Source organism: Chaetura pelagica, unplaced genomic scaffold (genome assembly GCF_000747805.2).
Source record: "Chaetura pelagica isolate M959 unplaced genomic scaffold, ChaPel_1.0 scaffold178, whole genome shotgun sequence".
NCBI classification, from domain to species: domain Eukaryota; kingdom Metazoa; phylum Chordata; class Aves; order Apodiformes; family Apodidae; genus Chaetura; species Chaetura pelagica.
In genome coordinates, this window is record NW_009954505.1 from 2,709,172 (window position 1) to 2,719,882 (window position 10,711).

The following is a 10,711-nucleotide window of genomic DNA, read 5'->3' on the forward strand; positions in this document are numbered from 1 at the left end:
TCATTAATCATTGTCATTGTTGCATTAGTTCACAGAACAAAAATATACTCCCTTTCACCATACACGTAATCGAGAGACCTTGTTCCACACCTACACAGACTACATGAGATGCAGTTTGTGTAGGAACTGCCTGATGAAAAAGATTGTGAAAAGAAAGAATATTATTCTCTCCACAGATAGCGATATTGAAAATTGGATCTAATGTTCATAAGTGTGCAGAGGGTACCCTGATCTACAAAGGTGTTGAATGTATGTCCTGTCCTCTGTATCTTCCAAAGGTATCTTAGACCCCACTACTTCTGCACTTTCTTTTAGACGTTTAATTAGTTGGTTCCCTCTGGAGAAATTATGTGGGATACTCTTATAGAATCATAGAATATGCTGAGTTGGAAGGGACCCATCAGGATCACCGAGTCCAACTCCTGTCCCTGTGTAGGGCACCCCTGGTATCACACTATGTGCCCAAGAGCATCATCCAAACACTTCTTGAACTCAGGCAGGCTTGGTGTTGTGACCACTTCCCCAGGGAGCTTGTTCAGTGCTCAACCACCCTCTGGGTAAAAAACTCTTTCCTGACATCCAATCTAAAAGTCCCGTGATTTAGCTTTCCCATTTCCCTGAGTCACTGGAGTGAAGAAATCAGTAGCTGCTCCATCTCGTCCCCTTGTGAGGAAGCCACAGACTGCAATGGGGTCACCCCTCAGCATCCTTTTCTCCAAGCTGAATAATCCAAGTGACCTCAGCCACTCCTCTTAAATAATTCCTTCCAGACCCTTCACCATCCTTGTGGCTCTCCTCTGGACACTCTCCAATAGCTTGATGTCTTTTCTATATTGTGGTGCCCAAAACTGTACGCAGCACTCAAGGTGAGGCCACACCAGTGGCCTTGTTACAATTGCTAGACTGTGGGACCTTGTTAGATTACAACTCCCAACACCATAAATTACCTTTTCAAAGCCCTTGAGCACTAGAAAATTATCTCATAAAACCTCTATTCCCAGGCCAGTCTATGTAACCAAATAGAAATATGTTACAGCACTAATTTTAAGCTCTTACAATGCAAGAAATCTCCAAGGCTCTGTTAATGAAATTGCTAAAAGTGTCAGTGCACCATGGCCTGCTAGATAGTCTTGGATGCTGTAATCAAGGGATTGTATGTATTGAAGGGAATCCTGACGAAAGTATGCAGTCAGCACAGGGACCAGCTGATGCTCCCCCTTGAAATCCCAGGAGCATCACTGGGTTTCTTCCCTGTCTAGTGGCTGCATGGCCAGCAGTCAGCCCTGCAGCATCTTGGGACTGGGTGAGAGAAAGTTACAACTTTCTGTTCCACAAATTGTTGTCTGGTTGCTTCTGAATTTAGCAGAAAGCCTAAAAGCACACGTTAGTTGGCTCGGGGATTTGAGAGGAAATTCAGTAGTAACAGCAGACACATTACAGTGCAGGAAGCACTTAAGATCCACTTTTTTCACTTTTCTGTTCTTCAAGACTGAGGATCAATGACTTCATTGTCAGATGTGCACTTCTCAATCCAGGGTGGACAAAGTAATGAGATTTACCCATCAGCATCCGAAATAGTTTACTGGGTATACTCTTTAAAGTGAGCAATATTGCAACACTGTACACTTATCTTACAGCTTTGCTACCTCAGCTACTTCCAGTAGTCAGCTTCCTGGGGGCATGACTCCAAGAAACTGGTTGGTCATAAAACTTCTTCAGAAAATACAGTGTTCTGAAAGAAATCCTCTGTGTACCTTTAATACTACGTAATTCAGACTTTCAAAAGAGCCTTTTGGGATTGTAATAGGATCTGTGTTATCACAGAAGATAGGCAATAAAACAACCCACCTCCACCCCCTTGAAGCCACTTCCTCAGGATGTTACTAACAATGTCCCACTGACATAAGTACACTACACTGTAGACGAAATTCAGGCTAGCAAAGTATTATCTCCCACAGCAGCCCTCTCCTTTCTAAGCCAAACACAAACCAGGAAAAGCTAGTCTGAATGTTGGCACGTTTTCTCATCTGTATGACTTAGTAGGCTTCCCTTAAACTTTCCATCAACTGCTAACTTTAGAGAGAAGACCATCTCTGCACCTTCAGTATAAAGGGGCATAGTAGTCTATGGGGAGATGGCATGCACAGAAAGAACTTATGCCTCTGTGGACTCCTGGGCATGCTCAAACAAGCCATGTATCAGCCATAACATCACTAAATTCATGTAATATCATGGCTGTGGCACTGCTGGACCATAGTCTCTTGTGTATAAAAAAAGGAACATTTACGACATGCTGCAATGCTTAGATGGACTGTCACAAGATGCTACATCTTCTGGCCTCTACCTGGACACGGTTCACATTCTGTGTAACCAAGCTGAGGGTAGAAAGGTCACTTGTAATGAAGAAATTGTGTCTATTTATAGAATGCATTGAGAGATTTATTTACACATTGCTGATAGGCAGAAAAAGGAAGGTCTGATTGGGGTTAGCTAGCAAATGAAGACAAAGTCCAAATGAAAAATACCAGATTACAAGGCTTTTGTCTGCTTTCATGGATACTCTGGCCTTTTGCTATTTATCTACCCTTTTAAAAGCCTTTACAGCATTTTCTGGAAAAAAAGAGCATTTGAAACCCTCCCTTCGGCATTTCCCCTCATCATCCCTGTTCCAGTGATCAACTTCATCAAGTATAGAATTTAGAAATAACATGCTGTGATATCAGAGTTTAAATGCATTAAAGACTGCTTGTTAGCCTCTGAGGCTGTGTCCCTCCTGTAATTAAAACACGTCAGTGCCTGTTTTTCGGCACACCAAGGGCAAGTGGCACAGCACAGGTTATATAGAGAATGTTATCACACAACGTGTTACCAAAGAAGACAATGAAAAACACTTCCTAAGGTACCACAACCATAAATACATCAAGAATAAATATTAAAAATGATGCTTCACTGAAATGTTGGAACTTTGTGAAACAAAAGAAGTCCTGGGGCAATGAAGTTGTAGCATACATATATATGACTAAATAAGCTATACGGTGCATGTATATCTGTATATGCAGGTACTACTGAACTCTCTTCCACAACTAGAAAGGTTGGTTTCACCCATACTGACTCATAGGAACAGCCACTAGCCCACACTAAGCTCCCAAACTGTGCCCAAGCATTGCCTAGTTAGCCTGCTGACAATTAAACAACACAGGCGTCGTAATACAATTTGACAAAGACATCTAATGCAGGAACTGGAAAAGAGACAGGTATACAGATACCACAGGGACTATTGCTCAAGGCATGGCTTAATGTGTGCCTGAATTTGAGTGCCAGCTGAAAACCCCATCCCCAGGGGAAGCTTGTCACCTGTTCACCTCCTCTGGCTAGGTTGTGTGTTGTCTTCTGACTCTGCAACCCCATGATGAGTCATTACTGCCCTTTTTTTTCCCACGTTCAATATTGTTATCATGCAAAATCATTACAATTATAAATCCTGGAGTGAGCTATGGACTATGGAAGTCTGTGTTGGGCTCACCTCCTTTTTCTCTGTCTATAGGTCTAATAGGTCTGAGCCAAGAATACTATTGTTAGCAAATCATGATCTTTCTTCTCTTGGTCACTAATAGTTGCAGTGTTCCACAGTGCATGCCACGATGCTCAGAAAATTGCTCTGAGGTACAAAGCATTTGTGATGTTGTGAGAATAAGACCCCAACAAAGTTTGAATCAAAAACTCCATTGGGATATAAATACCAGAGTATCACATGAAATTATATTCTTTCACAAATTTCAGCTTTATAAAAAGAGCTAGGTAAAGAACACTGAGCCTTTTATTTTTGTTGGCCTAAAGAACTGAAGAAGCCAACATATATTTGAGTATTTATCTGAAAGGTTGAGATCTTCTAAGGGTTTCTCCAGCACTAATTATGTGCTGATGAAGCCTTATTTGCAACACAGGAGAAACAAGACACACTTGGGAAAGGTTTTTTAAGTGTCTAAATCACATAAGAGACATTCTTCTGGAGTTTTTCAACATGGCATTTTTCATTTGGGGAAAATGGATAATTTGTTGAAATCAAAGTGGTTTGCAGAAGAGCATGATTGTGCTGAATCCATCAGAAGAAACATGGCAGGTTTCCAAAGTAAACCCTCCTGGTTCCCAGCTATGCCAGGATGTCTGTCTCTTGGTCTGCTACCCAACCTGTTTCTCCAGGTTCTCAGGACTCTCAGACTCCACAGTAAACTGTCAGCAGCTTGCCAACCCTTGAATTACTTGATCAAAAAATCCATTCACCTCTACCACAGGAACTTCTAATCACTATTTCAGTTGTTTTGATCTTTGTGATGGTTATTTTCAAAGACACTAGAGTTTTAAACAGGAAAGAGCCAAAAATCACTGTGCAGCTAGAAAGCTATGATCTAAATGCTATTGCTGAAATGTGGTGGGATGGACTGCATGACTGGAATTCTGCAATCAATGGTTATAAACTGTTCAGAAGTTACAGTCAAGGGAAGGAGGGGTTGCCCTCTATGTAAAAATAAATTTTAAAAAGGTCTGATGGTACAGAGGTAGCTTAGAAAAGCAACAATGAACAGGCTGAGAGCTTATGGGTAAAAATTAGGGGCCAAGCCAGCAAAGAAAAACTTGTGGCTTGTATTTACTAAAGGTTGCCTGATCAAGGGGAGACTGTTGATGAAGGGGTGTTACTTCAACTACAGGAAGGGTCATGCTTCCAGGCTCTGATCCTGCTGGGGGACTTCAATAACCCTGGCATCTGCTGGAAAAGCACCACAACAAGCTGTAAGCAGTCCAGGACAGTGTCGGGGTGCATGGAGGATAATTTCTTAATCTAGGTGACAGAATGCCCAACCAGAATAGAAGTGGTACTAGACTTGTTGCTTACCAACACAACTGAACTAATTAAAGATGTCAAGTTTGCTGGCAGCCTGGGCTGCAGTGATCATGTCCTGGTGGGATTCACATCTTGAGAGAAATGGATCAGGTGGTATCGTATCTGCAACTTGCTTGTTTCCTTTTTGGAGAGATTTTAATTTGTCGGGATCTGCCAAGAGGTCCGCACGTGGTGCTCACCTCTCACAGAGGAGCAGTGAACTTTGGCACTGACTTTTAGGGTGAGACACTTGTCTGGTACTCACTAATATTTCTAATGAAAGCAGCCAACTCCAGAATTTACAAATATGCAGTTTATTAAAGGGATAAATAAATAAATTTGGGGCAGGAGGTTTAAAAGGGTAATCAAAAAAGAACAGTAGCAGTAATAATGTTAAGGAGTAATGGAAAACAGCAATAATAACTTTAATTAACAACAACAGCAACAACACCCCACTGATTTAAGCAATAGCAATAACAATAAGGAGAAAGGAAAGGAATGGAAAAGGAGGTGGAGGGCACACCTAACAGATGGTAAAAGGGATCGCGGAGGGAATAGGGATGGTGGCCGGGTAGATGGGCAAGGAAGGATAAAGGGCAAGTAAATATTTTTCTTTACCCAAGTCCTGAGATGGCCAGTTATTTTATAGGTTTTCACTGTCTTCCTGCCTCACTGGCGGGCAGGTTTAACCATGTCATGAGGGCAGGGAGAGCAGTGACAGCAGAGTCCTCTGGATGGTCTAGGATCCAGGTGGACAGCCCCTCCTTGTCCTCCTCACAGGCAGGCAGCATTCACCAGGAGCTCACAGGAACTGTCAGGCCTTCTCCAGGGCTCTCTTAGGCTGACTGACCAGCAGACCTCTCTGTGCACTGACCAGCAGCACGGCCCCTGCCCTCTGACAAGCCAGCAGCTGCCTGGGTGCTGCAGTCCAGTTTATAAGTTGTTGCAACGTATTTCCCCTTGCTGGACTGGGTTTTGCCCTCTTCCTGGGACTACAATCTAACAGCTGCAGGGTTGGCAGCAGTCTCTGGGAAGCACTTCACAATGTTTCCAGTGATTTCTTGCCACAGGATTCTCTGTCTCCAACATGGAGTCCAGTCTGCAGTTTGTGGCAGGGAGGAGAGGGGAGACAGACTCCTCATGCAGTCCATGGGCAGCCATTTCATGCTCACTCACTGCCTTGTGAGCCATGTAGTTTTTAGGAGAGGGGCAATGTCTCCTACAGGTGGAGTAGAGTCAGGATGCTGAATTTAAAAGAGCAAACTTTCAGTTATTTATGAAATTAGTGGGTGGGACCCTCTGGGAAACTACTTTCAGGGACAAAGAAGTTAAACTGGGCTGTCAGCTCTTTATGGACATTTTTCTTAGAGCACAACAGCTCTTGATTCCCATATATAAGAAATCAGACAAGGAAGGCAGGAAACTGGCATTGCTGACTAAGTATCTTCTAGTCAAACTGAAATGTAAAAAGAAAATGCAGAGGCAGTGGAACCAGGGACTTGCATCCTGTGAAGAATATAAGGATGTTGTTTGGATGTGCAGGGATGGGATTAGGGAAGCTAAGGCACAACTGAACCTGAATTTAGTGAGGGATGTGAAGAATAATAAGAAGGGCTTCTACATGTATGTTGACCAGAAAAGGAAGATTAGAGAAAACGTACACACACCCACACACACACCTACCCCCAATAAGTAAGACAGGAGAACTGGTGACAATTAACATGGAAAAGGCTGAGGTACTCAATATGGATTTGGCCTCAGTGCTAGTCTCTCTTTCCATATCTCTCAAGATGCTGAAACTCAGCAAGGACAGGAGGAATGACATTATTTTCCATTGTAGGAGAAGGTCAGGTTCAAGAACAGCTGAGGACCCTGAACATACCTAAGTCATTTAGATCATAGAATAGTTTGGGTTGCAAGAGACCTTAAAGAGAACCTAGTTCCACCTCCCCTGCCACGGAAAGGGACACCTTTCACTGGACCAGGTGGCTCAGATTCCCATACAACCTGGCCTTAAACACCTTACAGGGAGGGGGCATCCACAGCTTCCCTGGAAAAGCTGTTCCAGTGTCTCACCACTCTCACAGTAAAGAATTTCTTCCTAATGTCTAATCTAAAACTACCCTCTTCCAGCTGCTTCATTTCATAGCCTGGCATCCTGAATTAAATGGTCAATGAACTATGCACACCCTAGGACATCAATTTTTTGTTTCAAATGGCTGAGGCAGAGGCACTTTTGTCTCTTCAATTGTGATGTTTGGTGGTTACCTCCAGGTAAGGAGTGGTAACAAACAGTGGGAGGTTGTAAAGGTTTAACTCACCTCAGTTCTTTGCTCTGTGACTATGAGTCAGAAGCCTCTACCACTTTCAGATTTCTCAGCTGCTGGGGGAAAAAAAGCAAACCCCGCTATTATTGCAAGGTCCAGCACAATTAATGCTCTCGAGAGAGAGAGAGTAAAACATCTCAATCTAGCTTCATCCTGCTGGTGTCCTGCACAGTTCCCAGCAGGGTTCCTTCAGGAAAAGACATGGTGTATAGGCACAAAGCTGAAACAGGCTGTGCCTCAACAGCATACTGTGCTTGGTGCTATTTAAACAAAATCCTGCAATAGACCAATTTATTCGCAGTTCTTGTTGTCTCAGTGACCAAGTAAGGAACAGGCTGCAACCTATGCAACAGAAAGAATGCAGGCCAAGTAAACTCTGTAGAATAAAATTTCACTTGACATTGTTGTTAATTAAGCTTCAAGTGCCAACGTAGGAACATAGAAGTAGTACTGTGGTGAGGAGCCTGGTATACCATGGAAAGCTTTTGTGGTTACAGGGCAGCGACCCACACACTGGGTTTGCAGGAACCGTTCTGTCTGATAAAGAAATAAGTAATAGATAATAATAAACTCTGATAGCTCTTTGTGCATGGCAGGAGGAGGTGTTTGGGTAACTTGTGTAGCACTGCAAAGTATTCCTCTTTTACAGCACCTTGGCCATAGCTGCCTCGTTCTCTGTTCTTAGCATGAGAACATCTATTACTTCCCTTGATACATTTATGGCACCTGATGTATTTTGCATTTCTTCCTTCTGTTGCCAACTTCTGTATACTCAGAAAACACTTGGCAAGTGAAACAAGATGTAAGGGAGAGAAAACAAAGATTTGGTCACTGGGGTTTTTGTTAGACAAATACAGTTAGCATTGGTTTTCTTAGCACACAGAAGAAAAAAAATATTTCAGAATACATGTACTAAATCCTCTGTTTTTTATGATTATTCACAACCTTATGAAGGCTGGCAGAAGCTGCAGAAATTCAAGTAATAAAATATTTTAAGAAGAGCACATGTACAAGTTTCCAGCTGGGTTCTTAACAAGCTTCAAATCCCACAGAGAGGGAGGGTATAAACAATGTGAAGGGAAATTCGACCAATACGAGAAAAGAGAATTCCTGTCTTGCTTTGTCTTGGCTTGTCAAACATATGTGCATGTGGAACTTTGCATGGTGGTCTCCCTAGTTTTCCATTGGTAACATTAAAAGAGAAAAGGGGGAAAAAAAAAAAAAAAAAGTGCAATTCAAAATGAAGAGTTCTGATTTCTGAAGTATCAGTCACAGGTTGAGGAACTGCCTGATGATGGAGTCAGACCATTTGGTTCTAAGCAAGCATTAGTTAGAAAATTATTATTTTCTGAGGTCTCTGTTAATTAGGTGTGTGAAAGCTTTGGGATACTCTTTCTTTAGGCAACTGCCTTTTTTTAATTTTTATTTACACACCCCATGAGGATCACTGGTCTTTTGGAAACTGAACAGACGGGTTTCCCTGGGTCTTGGATCACGTTCACCTGCGTGGTCGGACTGAGTGCGGGTACCCAAGCACTCCAGGACAAACCCGGCCCTGATGTGACAGTGAAACCTCCTACAAAGTGATGCAATTGAGCTGAGAGAACGAAGCCCGGCAAGGAACAAGCGTTTCGCTCCGTGTAGCACCACTAGGCCGGTGCAGACACCTGCCAACCCCAACCCCCGAGTTCATTTCCCATCCGTACCATTACGGCCAGCATTTCCAGCCCTGCCTCACGCTCCCCCGTCCAACTTTTTCACCGGCCTTCCTGAAGCCGAACCAACGCCTGGGGCTGCCCGCACCACCAAATGGCCTCCCGTGCGGTGCCCCCTGCCCTGCCCTCCGTGGTGCCCGCTCTCCTCCCGCTTTACCCTCCCGCTCCCCAACACCGGGGAGCGCCGGGAAGAGCCGCCCCTGCTCTCTCTGTCTCCCCCCAGTTCCCGGCGGGGGGCGGAGGGGTGTGTGTGTGTGTGTGTCACCCTGGGGCTGCGCCCGCTCCTTTGTGTGAGGGCGGGGGGCGGCACCCCTGTGTGTGTGTGAGTGAGTGTGTGTGTGTGTGTGAGTGAGAGAGTGTGTGTGTGTGTGAGAGTGTGAGTGAGTGAGTGTGTGTGTGTGTGAGAGAGTGTGTGTGTGAGAGAGAGTGTGTGTGTGTGTGAGTGTGTGAGAGAGTGTGTGAGTGTGTGTGCGTGTGTGAGTGTGTGAGTGTGTGTGTGTGAGCATGAGTGAGTGTGTGAGTGTGTGTGTGTGAGAGAGAGTGTGTCTGTGAGTGAGTGTGTGTGTCTGTGAGTGAGTGTGAGTGAGTGTGTGTGTGTCAGTGAGTGTGTGTGTGAGTGAGTGTGTGTGAGTGAGAGTGTGTGTGTGAGTCTGTATGTGTGAGTGTGTGAGTGAGTGTGTGTGTGTGAGAGAGATTGTGTCTGTGTGTGAGTGTGTGTGAGTGTGTGTGAGAGAGTGTGTGTGTGTAAGTGTGAGTGAGTGTGAGTGAGTGTGTGTGTGTCTGTGAGTGAGTGTGTGTGTGAGTGTGTGAGTCTGTATGTGTGTGTGAGTGTGTGTGTGCGAGTGTGTGTGTGTGTGTCCCGCTCCCACTGACACCCTTTGCTTTCCTCAGGTCTCGGGTTTGGTTGTTTTTTCTTTCCCCACCTCCTCCAAGACACTAAAGCGGGAACTCGCGGATCTCCCAGGTGCCGGGAGAGGCTGGAAGGCTGGGAAGGGCCTCCTCCCCGTGCCAGCGGCTGGCGGGACCTCAGGTGCTGAGGATGGGCCTGCACGAGATGCCCCGCAAGGTACGACCACCCCACGGGCACCCCCGGCGCGGTGGGCCAAGCTCTGGGCTCAGGGAACCCCCAGGCCAGCCAGGTCCGAGCTCCCAGGTGTTTCAGCTCCTGAGGGTGGGTCTGGAGCCCTGCACCTCATTCCTTGGCAGGTGTGTCACTTTAAAATGGAGGTGTGGGGACGGGGATCCATGCTGTGTTTGCACAAGGTGTTTTTCTCTCCCAAACTGTTCCAATGCCCCTGTGCAGTGAGGAGATGAGCAGCCTCCTCTTGGGAGAGTGTTTGTGAGGGTGAGTGTGTGTGAGAGTGAGTATGAGTGAGTGTGTGTGAGTGTGTGTGTCTGTGTGTGTGTGAGCGAGTGTGAGTGAGTGTGAGTATGTGAGTGTGTGCGTATGTGTGTGAGTGTGTGTGTGTGAGCGAGAGTGTGTGAGTGTGAGTGTGTGTGAGTGTGAGTGTCTGTGTGTGTGTGTGTGAGTGTCTGTGTGTGAGTGTGTGTGTGTGTGAGCGAGTGAGTGTGTGTGTGAGTGTGTGTGTGAGAGTGTGTGTGAGAGTGTGAGTGTCTGTGTGTGTGAGCGAGTGTGCGTGCGACTGTGAGTGTGCGCGAGTGTGTGAGTGAGTGTGTGTGTGTGAGAGTGAGTGTGTGTGTGTGTGTGTGTGTCGGGGGGGTGGGGGGGTATTTCAGGGGTCTCATGGTTGCTCAATGCAGTGTCCAGCTTCCAGTGCGCCCCGCTACCC